Source organism: Schistocerca gregaria, chromosome 6, assembly GCF_023897955.1.
Source record: "Schistocerca gregaria isolate iqSchGreg1 chromosome 6, iqSchGreg1.2, whole genome shotgun sequence".
NCBI lineage: Eukaryota > Metazoa > Arthropoda > Insecta > Orthoptera > Acrididae > Schistocerca > Schistocerca gregaria.
Window position 1 is genome coordinate 333,449,913 of NC_064925.1, and position 13,246 is coordinate 333,463,158.

Sequence of the window (13,246 nt, forward strand, 5' to 3'; positions counted from 1 at the left end):
AATTGAAAAAGGACTGTGATGATTCTCCATTGACAAAAGATCCCAGATTATTCCTCCATTCAGATCTCCAGGAGGGGACTGCCAAGTGGGAGGTGACCATGAGGAAAAAATGGAATAACCAGTGATGGGATAACATTCTACAAGCCAGAGTACGTAAGGTCAGAAGTTTGAATGTAGTTTAAATAAAAGAAACATTCAGGAGTGGAATTAAAAGTCAAGATGAAAGGATGTCCATGATATGATTCGCTGATGACATCGCTATCCTCACTGATAGTGAAGAAAAATTGCAGGATCTGTTGAATGGAATGAGTAGTCTAATGAGTGCCGTATATGGGTTCAGAGTAAATTGAATGAAAGGCAAATGTAATGAGAAGCAGCAGAAATGAGAACAATGAGAAATTTTACATCAGAATTGGGGATCACAAGTAGATGAAGTTACAGAATTCTGCTACTGCTGCAGCAAAATTACACATGATTGACAGAGCAGAGAGGACATAAAAAGCAGGCTAGTACTGGCAAAAAGGGCATTCCTGGTTGTGAGAAGTCTAGTAACATGATGCATAGACCTTTATTTGAGGAAGAAGATTCTGTGAGTGTATGTTCGGAGCATAGCATTCTATGATAGTGAAACATGGACAGTGGGAAAACTAGAACAGAAGAGGATCAAAGTGTTTGAGATATGGTGCTACAGAAGAATGTTCATAATTGGGTGATCTGGTAAGAAAAGGAATAAGGAGGTTCTCTGCAGTATCAGCAAAGGAAGAAACATATGAAAAACACTGCCAAAAAGAGGGGACAGCATGATAGAACATATGTTAAGGTATCAAGATATAACCTCTATGGTGCTAGAGCATAAAAACTGTAGTGGAAGACAGAGATTTGAATGTATCCAACAAATAATTGAGGATATAGAGTGCAAGTGCTCCTCTGAGATGAAGAGTTTAGTGCAGGAGAGGAATTTGTGGCAGGTTGCATCAACCCAATCTGAAGAATAATGAGTCAAAAAGTCTGTTGATATATGATATGGCTATTTTATATGTGGAATTTCTATTTTACAATCTTTTAATCTTCTAGGAATGACTTTTCTTGGTTTATTGATCTATTCTTTTTATTTGTATTCTATGTTCTCCTTTGTTTAAATTGTTTGCGAAAAATGTCTCCCAAAAGACAGATGTGTGACATATTTTGTACTAGAATTGAAGAAAATTGCAGTTTAGTATAGATTCGGTTCCATCATGCTACCAGAGTATAGACTTACAATGAAAGAGAAGAAAAACTGCCACTAATGTGAGTGCAGGCTTCTACAGTAATATATCCACTTACACTGATTAGAAAAACTCAAATAGCTCAAAAATATATTTCAACTTTCAGTTGCATACAACTGACAAATGTGTTAACATGTAACAAATTTTTCTGAATTTCTATTTATGTTTACTTCATTATCTGAATGGAGATGATGAATAGTAACAATGGCACAAGGATAAGTTAGTCAAAAAGCTCAGCTCTTCCAGCTTTTCATTTATTTATCATTCTCATTATGTTAACTTGCAGATAGAATTGCTAGCACACTTCATATACTTTCATTCAGTACTGTTCTATAACTGTGCAGCGAAGGTCAAATAAGTATTTATTCTGCGGAAGTGTACTGTAAGAATACTGTGTAAAGTTGATAGCTGAACATCTTACAGAAGTCTCTCCAGGGATCTGTGGATTGTTACATGTACATTCAGTACCTATATTCCTTTATGATAAACAGTGCAGTTCATCATTACAGTAATTGAAATAAAAATATGTGCAGGGTAACCCAAAACTCTATTAGCAATTGAAATTGCACTAATTCACAGAATCGTGTAGGTAGAGAGATAAAACTTGACACAAATGCCTGAAATAACATGGGGTTTTATTGAAACCTAAACTAAGTGCAAAAACCACCCAACAGACAGTGCTGGGCAGCAACACATCAGTGATGCTACATTATAAAATTATAAAAATGAATTGTAGTGAGAGAGGGAACCATATGTGCCAGCAATTGTGGCAGGTTGATTTGTCAGAAAATGTACTGTTAGTGAAGCTTTACTACCAGAATGGAGAATCTGCAATCTGCTACTGCAGCTTTACAACTCTATCAGCATAAGAAGGGTATCTGAACAGGTGTTGCTGTGAAGAAAATGATAATGAAGTTCAAAGCCACTTGTTCTTTAGATTATCGGCCCTGTAATGGGCAGTGAGTCACAAGTGCAACTGCTACTCAGGCAGTTCAGGAACAAATGATGACTTCCAGGTTCATCTATGAAATCAGCTCTCATCAAGTCACATGTTGCACTGGCATTCCATGCACTACTGTTTGGAGGGTAATTAGGTGTAGCCCAGTGCTAGTCGTACAAAATCCGGCACCATCAAGAACTGTTAGCCACTGATTTTCTGACATGGAGAACATTTACAGTGTGGGCACTTCTAAAAATGGGGGGAAGATGATGATTAGTTGTCTAATGTGTTGTGGACCAATGAAGCCCATTTCACTCTCTGAGAGACTGTAAACTCCCTCAACTGCAGAATCTGGGCTACAGGAAATACCAATGCTTGATAACAAAATAAGTGTGATATGGATTTACCGCATCAGTTGTGATCGGACCCATTTCTTCAAGGAAATGCGGGATGCTGTTTTTCAAACTGTCAGTGTTATGGGTGTGATGTATGCGGATATATCACAGAATTGCTTCTTCCCTAGCTTGTCTGATAAACACCAGCTGGAAGTTATGACTTTTGTGCAGGATGGCACTCCACCCCATATTGTTACATGTGTGCAAGATCGCTTGGCGGGGATTGTTTGTAGAACCACAAGTCATTTCAAGGACATGTCAGTTTTTACCTCTCTGTCTACACAAATCGTGAAGCATTTAATTCTCAAATGTTAACAGACTTCTGGGTTACCTATATGTTATGCATCACTATTTAGGTCTCAGAATGGAATTTTACACTCTGGTGAAAAACTGTACATGTTGCTAGTAGACATCAGACAAAAAACTGAAAATCCACAGATATTCAAAAACAAAGCAAAAGATTACTTCTTTAGCCAACTCTTCCACAATTTATTTGTGTTTTAATTAGTGTGGCTTTTTTAACTTTATCGGAGCTAAAGGTTTTAGGTTATATTCAGATTCATATATATGAACCCAGGGATGTAAAATTTCCATAAATCTGTCATTTGAATGAAACAGATTTTGACTTTGCTAGTGCACAGACAGCTGATAGTGTGCTGTGTACAGCTGCATGAATGCTTGGCTTGAAATAGTGAAGAAAAGAACAGCAGTGGATTAGTTAAGGAGATTGACCAGTTTCAAAGTGGTGTTTTATATCCTAACAGCCATATACGTATGTAAGGTAATCCAGAAGTGATTTCAGTAATTTTCAGTGTGAGTAGAGTCCATGCACACATCACCATTCTGTTGCCCTTTATCCAGCCAATCCTATATCTGGACTGGTATGGTACTTCCTCTGTGTTTTACCGAGAACCATACCTGCATATTACTACAGTGGGGTCACCACTTTCAAAGGCATTTTAAAGGTATGGCTTCTACTCACTCATCCCCCTCGCCCTTACTCCCATCCCCTCCCCTCCCCACCTCACCATTCTCGTACACGAAGGAATCCATGCTCTCCTTTCTCTGCATCTAGTGTATAGTGCAAGGTCAAATGTAACACTCTTTCTCAAAGTGTGTGCTGTCTGCACATTCAGTAACTCAGGAGGAACCTGGAAACTAGCCTAGTATTTAGCAAAATGGATATGGAAAACCAAATAAACCCCATTGTCAGGCTGGTGAGTACACCGGCCCCCATCCTTAACTCTATTTGTCCCAATAGTACAAAAGAAGTTTGAGTCTAAAACTGTTTGCATAATTAACGTTTACTATAGTAAGCAACAAGTAAAAGAAGAAATTGGAAATTTAAGGAAGTGGTTTCATTTTGGAACCCTAGGTCATGCAGTTTTCAATGACATAATGTTTCATATGGTATATATGAACGTAAATTTACATTTTTCGTGGACGCAGTCCCGCGTCTTGAAATTTTCATAAACTCTTAATGCCTAAAACAAATTATAATCCTAAATAGCAAAAATGAGCCGGTAGTTTAATACATTTTGTATCAACACCACACAGTAGACTGCCCCAGTGGTTTCATTTCAAAACCACTCATAAAAGCGGCAGTACAAACTCAGCTACATCACAATAACTTTAGATATACTTACTTTCAGTGTCAATGATATCCTCAATATTATCAATATTTTTTTTTTTTTAAGCTGAATGTTAAAATGTCCTAAAATCAAGTAGGACAATCTCTGCAATGACTGTTGCTTGAAATGCTGTAAGTGATTGCTACAGTGCACTACATTCTTAGAAGTGCATCCATAAATGTGTCTGTCATGCAACATCATTGATGGTTTCATACTAAAGGTATGAGTACTTTAGAAAATGGTAATAAAATGGTGGTTTCAGGCAGTAACCACTGGTGGTCAAAGTGGTAATCAGTGAGATGGATTCTATGTGGGTCCAGCACACTTTTCAGTTCCCCGGAAGTGGTTGCTTCAATACATGTGGCTGTCTGAGCAAGTCTGTGAGTAGATTATCACTGGTCACCATTTGTTGGCAGTATAGGATGGTTATAATTACACTTCACTACTTGAGGGGGCTCCCGTGAAAAACAAGTAATCATAGAATGATGAAACTGTGAGGAAACATTCATAGGGACATGGTGAAGAGGAAATAATGAGTGAATCATTGAGAGAAGCACACTTTAATTTCTACATGAGAGGGCAACATTTGTTAATTGCATGCCATGTTTATGTTCCAGGTTACAAACATTGCACAATGTGACAACCATCTTATCCATGACAGACTGGACCTGCACTAGGGATACAATTTCACAATTGTTCGTGGCACTTTCCGAACAGTGGATCACAGAATGTTGTCATGACACAGCTTGTGCACTGCTTGAAGATCACCCATTGCATCTAGCATTCTTAGCTGTAGCAATAGTAACTTCTTGAGCCATTTGTGGCACAATTGGCTATCAACCTCTCCCATGGGCAGTTCCCAAATTGCCAGTTAACGTGAACTTCCAAATCATGTCCTTCAACCTGAGTGCAGAAGGATGACCTCTCCGTATTCCTTTAATGAGTCTATCCTCACAAAGATCAGCAGCACTATTGCTGTAGTTTTGGTACAACAGCTTTACGAGTAAAGCCCTGCTCACCTTGTCTAGACTGACGTAAGCTGTCTGCAGCTGTAATGCGCACTGTTGTTTGTGTTTCAGCACTACGTCGCCGTACCACTACCAGTGCCCAACAGCAGGTTGTAGCACTAACACTAATAATGTCACAAATCCTGCATTGCATAGTCTGAACATCATTCCTAAAAAGTTGGTATGGTAAATAGTTTTTCTTCTACAGTGGCTCTAGTAGTGAAAGTTTAGCTATAATCACCCTGTATAATTTACAGAATTAGTCTGTGGTGGGTGCTTCGACCTTTTAATTTATAAGCTACCTCGTGCCACATCCATGAAGGCTCTCTTTCATTATAGGATTTATGGGAATGAATGAATAGATTCGGATGCTATAGATATATTATAGCTTTTTATTCCATGCTCTAAGTTTCCAAAATCATTATCTGACATTTTCTTTCATTTTATTTCTATGATTATACTCCCTAATTTGTCTCACTTTTGTTCACTTGTCAGTTGCTCATTCTGAGTTTCAAATTTCCCTAGTATTCAATAATTTTCTCTATACCTGTGGTCACAATGTGTTACAGTTGAACGCTAAGTACAACAAATAACCATTACTGTCAAAATTACAGCATTTTAGTAATTATTCAAATGCAATTAACATAATTTTGTGAGCATCTCTTGCTATATTTGTGACACTGGAAGACTCTTTAAGTGATGGTAATGTTGGTAGGGAAGTATTACCCTGAAGTTGTCAAGATCATCGACTACTGTGTTCCTCATAGCTGTCAAAGAGTTCGCGTGCTAGTCACCAGAGGTGGTGATGCTCAGCATCAGAGGTTGCAACAGTCCATGAAAGTGACACAGTATTAGAACTCCTTGTCAGAGGCAGGTCTTGACTATGCTAATCTAATGCAGAAAACTGCATTTCAAGTGCTTACAGAGTATCTTCTCTTGTGTTTTGTTTTCGTTAATAAAAGTTTATTATTCCTGGTACATGAATGTTCATATTTCATATATTGTTGTAGTTGAGTTGCCAAAACATAATTAGTTCTGACAGTTAACACTTAGCCATGCAAACAATGATGACTCTGACATGACTTCACCTGTCATGAACAGCCTACAAAGACCATAAGGAGCAGTACAAACTCTTGAGAGTGATCAAAGAATTTTTTTGAAAACACAAGACTCAGAGCTTGCCGAAGGGAAATCTGTACCATAACTTGTGAAAATGCCTCCATTGTGCAGGTTTAACAATCAATTCAATCAAATTAGGTGAAGTCAAAGACATTATTATTCCTCCACCTGTACAAGAATCCTATCACAAACTCAAATGGCTCTGAGCACTATGCAACTTAACTTCTGAGGTCATCAGTCGCCTAGAACTTAGAACTAATTAAACCTAACTAATCTAAGGACATCACACACACCCATGCCCGAGGTAGGATTGGAACCTGCGACCGTAGCGGTCACTCGGTTCCAGACTGCAGCGCCTAGAACCGCACGGCCACACTGGCCGGCTATCACAAACTCAAGGCAAAATTGAGTCACAGACTTTTTTGCCTCATAAGAAAAGTGCAAGTGTTAAGTTCTAACACAGGAAGATATCAAAGACAGAAAGCTGCCGCCATTATCTGAAACACCTATGCAATAAAGATGCCATGGGAACTGTACCTGGTACCTTGTTACATACACTTTGGAATAACCGTCTTCTGGCTCAGTCTAAAGTCACTATAGCGTCTCAGATGGAAATGCCATCAGATGTGCTGTCACAGATCTGGCTGACAGAATTCAAGATGCAAGAATTCCAGCATCAATCAAAACAGTAGCAGTGCTGTACAACAGTGTTTTGTCATTGGCAGTGACACATGCAGTTTATGATTACCTCTCAGATAAGGTAGACGCTGTAGCTAAACAGTTAAGTGAACTGCTGTCTTGTTGCAGCTCCAACAGTGACAGAGGATGTTTTTGCATATCACGTAGTAATTTCATGATGAACTCATTGAGCCTTAGTGGCGCAGTGCAGCCACCTACTGTATGCTGGTCAGTGGATGTTTGGAAACCAGTTGCACAAGTACACTACCTTGCACGTACCTAAATGGCAATGGCAGTCTAACATAGGCACATCGAGTTGCTGCTTGAAGTCTCAGTGTCTTTTTATTAGTGATCTAAAGATGGGCCAATAATTTCTTGTGGATGTTGGGCCAGACTTGTGCATTTATTTCTGTATTATACAATTGCTGGCCACCAACTTTGTTCTGTCTCAATATTTAGTAACTTACGATACACAGCATATTGAGCTGGACTTGGGACTGCACTGTGTCTTCGCCTGGAATTTCACCATTGCCAAAGTCACAGAACCCATAATTGAGGTTGATTTCGTGGTGCATTATTTTCTACTACCAGGTGTGACGAATGCAAGTCTCGTCAATAGCATCGTTGGACTTTCGACAGCTGGAGTCCGTAGCAGTACAGCAACACGCAGAGCCAAGCTCATACAAATGATGAAAAGCAAGTTGTTGAGCTGTTTGAAAAGTTTCCCATCATAACACAACCACCAGGGCTCCAAGGGAGGTACATAACAACACCATACATTATACCAAAACGAATGATGGCCCATCAGTTTCATGTCATCCAAGATGTTTAGCTCTTGATCATCTTATTATTGCAAAAGCAGAATTTGAGTTTATGATAAGGGAAGGTAATATTTGCCCTACTACCAACCCATGATCGTGCCCAAGAAGTGTGGTGCATGACATCTGTGCTGTGATTTTTGTGCACATAATATAATGACATTTCGGACAGATACCTTGCACCCCTATCAAGAGATTACAACTATGTTCTATGTGGTGTGAATGTGCAAAAGCCATTACACAAATTCCTGTGGCTGGCAGATATATTCTGAGAACAACCATAATCATGTTGTTTGGCTTATTCAAGAGTATCTTCATGACATGTGGTTTATGCATGCTGTTTTGCGTATCTCGATGACATCCGTATCTTTTCAACCATTGCAGAACAGCACCAGCAATACTTGGCGGATGTTTTGAAACAGTTACAATAGTTTGGCGTGTTGTTAAATACTGACAAGTGTGCTTTTGATAAGCCACATATTAACTTCTTAGGATTTTGTCAGCAGGAACAGTGCAACCACCTGAGAAAATAAAAGCTATAGTGAAGATTCCACAGCAAGAAACAATAAAGAATTATGCCCTTTTTAGGAATGCTGAATTTTGTCCGGCCTCATCTGCCCTGCTGAGCTGAGCTGCAAGAACCGCTGACTGCAGCTCTTTGTGGACATAATACTAAGGGGAATTCACTTGTCCACTGAACAGATGCGATGAGCTCTGCTTCTGAGGCAGCAAAGCAAAGCGTAGCAAATGCTGCACCTCTGCATTGGATACACATCTCCAATGTCAGTACAGTAAGGTTTTCCACGTGCATGTGCCTGTTGTAGATTATCCAGATACAGTAACATGTTTCTTACATGTGCACATTGACTTATTAGGCTCACTTCCACCATAAATGATTAGCACTATTTATTAAATGCAATTGATTGCTTCACTCATTGGCCATGACCTATTTCCTTACCTTTGTGTTTTGTTGTGTTGGGTTTCGCACTTCAGGTGTCTGCTGCAAACAAGCACAGATTGCGGCCGGCAATTCGAGTCGGAGTTACTTATTCAACTTAGTAAATTCTGTGGTGCATTCCATCACAGAACAACCAGCTATCACCCAGCGAGAAATGGCATGGTCGAAAGTTGGCACTATTCTTCAAAGGCTCCGCTGATGTGTCTAGATACTCATTGGACAGCTGCCTTACCCATGGTCTTGCTTGGACTTCGCATTGCGTACAAACCAAACTTGGATTCATCACCAGCAGAGCTTGTGTATGGCGAAGAACTTCATCTGCCTGGCAAGTTCATTGACCCATGTTCTGTACAGCTACCTGACCACAACCACTCAGACTTCATTTGATGTCTTAGGGAACATATTTGCATGCATTCACCCTCGTGGCATGGAACGACACCTACCTATATGCATCGTGACTTGCAAACAGGCACACATGTCATGTTACAAGTAGACAGTGTCAAACCATCAATACAATCCCCATGAAATGGCTCATATCAAGTCATCAAAACAGGAGTACCTGCATTCTCAGCTGAGAGAGTGATACCTGCATACATCCCCTCTGTGAGTCCGGGGCTTAGAATAGGCCCGAGTTATTCCTGCCTGTCATAAGAGGTGACTAAAAGGAGTCTCCCACCTTTTGGCACTACAAGTTCAGGTCTCATTTTATGGTTTGACCTCCCACTTTCCAAATTCTGGAGAAGTGCGGGACATTTGAAGGAGGACGCCTTTGTGGTGACCAGTTATCCATAGTGCAATTAGATATTCAATCTCGTGCACCTCTTTTTATCATGGCTTTGCATCCCTACCTGCAATTCAAGTATTTGGGTGAGGACACCTTCTGGGGCATGTCATCTTCTTCCATTGTCTCCTGTCCTCATGCACCCCCATGACAAAATTGGATTTTTCGGCACCCAACATCCACCACAGTAGACAGTCCATTGTGGTGGAGCCATCATGTACCCATTTGGTGGTAGCCCCCTGACAACACAGGGATCACGCTGCTGATGCCTGAGCTTTATACTCTCCACATATGACAAGAAGTAGATGCCTGACTTGTTGGAGCATCATGACTCCCGCCAAAGGACATTGTGCCAGGTGGCCTTTGCTGTGGCTGGGTGGTGCCCATGGGAAGAAACCCTGATCGGAGTAGGTGGCATCAGAGCAGATAACTCGCAGTGTAGTGAACTAAGTCATGTTTTGCTGGGGACCGAATTGTTGATTTCAATGCTGACAGGTATGACCCTAAATCGTTCTCCTCCCTAGCAACACCTTGGGAGGAACGTAGAGTTTCAGAATGACAGGATCCATACTCGCCTCCTTACTCAGTGAGCAGCAGAACTGATGGGTACTCCTTTCTGGGTACGAAGCCTCTGTTTTTCGTTGAGCACCTGGAGGATAAGTTTGGAGAACAGCACTGTCCAAAATGCGCAATGGGTCAGTTTTTATTCAGATTGCCTCCTCAATCCAGCCCTGAGTGTTACTTGGGTAATTTTCTTGTTTGGTCACTCCCCATAAAAGCCTCAACGTGATCCAGAGAATTATTTTTCATCACCACCTCTTTTTGTTGTCCGACAATGAGCTACGTGCCAATTTAGAATGGTGTGGTGTTCATTACACATGGCACATTTACGGGGAATCCAGAGACAATGGTTGTTGCTACCGGTGCCTTTGTCTTGGCCTTTGAGGGCGATTCGTTACCTGAAAAGGTCATTGTGATAGTATACTGATGTGACATCAAACATTACGTCCCTCACCCTATGTGGTGCTTTAAGTGCTGGAAATTTGGACACATGTTCTTCCAGTGCAATTCCGGTGCCACATGTTGAGATTTTGGACGTTCGCTGCATCCGAATACTCCATGTGCGCCTCCTCCCATCTGTGTGAATTGTAGAGTGCACCGCGTCCCCTCCCCGCGGGACTACCTGGTACTCCAAAAGGAGCGGAAAATTATGGAGTACAGAACCCTGGGCAGGCTGCCTCACCCTGGGGCTAAACTCAAATATGAAAAGCTAAACCCTGTTCGGGAATGCTCTCTTCCTAAGCTGCCGCCACAACGGCGTCACCTTCGATAGCGCCGTTATGCCCATTATCTAATGTAGCTCCAGTGGGCCCTCAGGACCGCCCACCTTCCTGCCCCTCCAGTTGGCTGGGGGCACATCTTCTGTTGCTCTCCAGGCTTCTACTTTGAGAGCCACTGGCTGGTGGTCTAAGGGCTTGAGGGTATCCCTCTGTCCCAGAAGCTACTTCTGAGAAGCCCTCCCAGCAAGCCCCTAAGGAGTGGTGAGAGGCCAAAACTTCAAAGAAGAAGTCCACTCAGAAATGGGAGCATCCAGTGCTCCTCACACCAACACTCCCCCATGGCTCTGCGTCCAAGGATGAGGTGGAAATTCTGGCATTCCCGAGGACCTAGATGTCACCGACGCCTTGGATGCAATGATACTGGATGCAAACATGCAACCAGTGGTGACAGGTGATGCTGAGGCCTAATTTACCTCTTTGGTCACTTCATGCTATCCTAGATGACAAAGTGTCAATTCTCCAGTAGAACTGTGGAGGTTATTTTTTGCACCTGGCTGAGTTATGTCAGCTTTTAACCAGTATGCCTGCTTTTTGCATTGCCCTTCAGGAAATCTAGTTTCCCACAATGCAGACCCCCACTCTTTTGTGGCTATCAGGTATACTACAAAAACTGTCCTGCCTGTGACAGACCGTCAGGTGGAACATGCATCTTCATCCTTCCCTCTGTCTGTAGCAAACCTGTGCCCCTTCAAACACATGTAGAAGCTGTGGCTGTCAGGTTGTGGACTAGGAAGGAAATTACCATCTGTAACATCTACTTCCCTCCAGATGGTGACACACTGCACCATTTCTTGGCTGCGTCAATTTCACAATTCCCCCCATCTTTTCTCCTTAAGGGTGATTTTAATGCCCATAACCCTTTCTGGGGTGGAACCAAGGTCACTGCCTGTGGCAAAGATGTTGAAGACCCACTAACTCAACTCAACCTTTGCCTCCTAAATACAGGTGCCCCACACATTTCAGTGTAGCACATGGCACATATTTGGCCATTGATCTCTCGGTTTGCATTCCTGGCTTTCTCCCATCTGCCCCCTGGAGAGCACATGACAACTTGTATGGTAGTGACCACTTTCCCCTCTTCCTGTCCCTACTCCATCATCCTTCATCTAGAAGCTTGCCCAGGTGGGCTCTTTCCAAGCCTAACTGGGACACTTCCACCTCTGCTGCCACCATTGAATCTCCGTTGTATGCCACCATCAGTGAGGTAATTCACACCATTTCTAATACCATTATTGCCACAACTGAATTGGCAATCCCTTGTTCCTCCAGTTGCTCACGGCAGAAGTCAGTGCCTTGGTGGTCATTGGAAATCTCTGCGGCCATTAGGGACCACAGGCAGGTACTCCAACATCATAAGCGCCACCCCTCCCTGGAGAACCTTATTACCTTCAAACGGCTCTGTGCCCAGGTTTGCCTCCTCTTCAAACGAAGGAAGCACTAATGTTGAGAATGCTTTGTTCCCACCATTGAAACATGAACCTACCAAGCTATCAGACCCCTACAGGTGTATCCAAAATTTCCACAAATGGAGCTGTATCTGCCAATCGAGACGTAATTGCACTGTGTCTTCCTGAGCATTATGCTTGTATCTCTGCATCACAGAATTACCACCCCGCCTTTCATCTCCTCAAACAGAGGGTGGAACGACAACACCTATCTTTTGCTCCACGCCGTCCTGAGACTTGTAGTGCTCCTGAGACATTCCTGGCCCAGACCGCATCCATTCGCAAATACTGAAACATCTGTCAGCGGATACCCAATGCCACCACTTTGCCGTCTTCAAGCGAATCTGGAGTGATGGCAGATTTCCATTGCAGTGGTGGGAAAGTATCATCATTTCAGTGCTGAAGTCCAGGAAGAACCCACTAGATGTTGATAGCTATTGTCCTATCAGCCTCACCAACATTCTGTGCAAGCTGCTTGAATATATGGTGAGCTGTCCATTGTGTTGGCTCCTTGAATCTCGGGGCCTTCTTGCTCCATCCCAGTATGGTTTTCGCCAAAGATGCTCCACCATCGACAGCGTGGTGTGTCTGGAGTCTGCCATTCGATTGGCCTTTTCTGGGATGTCTTTTTCGACCCTACAAAGGCCATGGGATACCACTTGGTGTCACCACATCCTCACTATTCTGCATGAGTGGGGGTTCTGGAGCCTGCTCCCGATTTTTATATGGAACTTTTTGTCACTCCATACTTTCAGAGTTCGCATCGGTGCTTCCCACAGTGCACCCCATATGCAAGAGAAAGGGGTCGCACAGGGCAGAGTGTCCCACTCTTTTCAGTTGCTGTCAATTGTCTCACATTAGCAGTATGA

General features: G+C 42.3%; 1 protein-coding gene across 7 annotated transcripts in view; it reads left to right on the forward strand.

Annotated features, from left to right (window-relative positions):
* The window catches only part of LOC126279138 (blastoderm-specific protein 25D), a 139,363-nt gene that overhangs the window by 55,152 nt on the left and 70,965 nt on the right, over positions 1-13,246 (forward strand). The gene's annotated exons all lie outside the window — the stretch shown is intronic.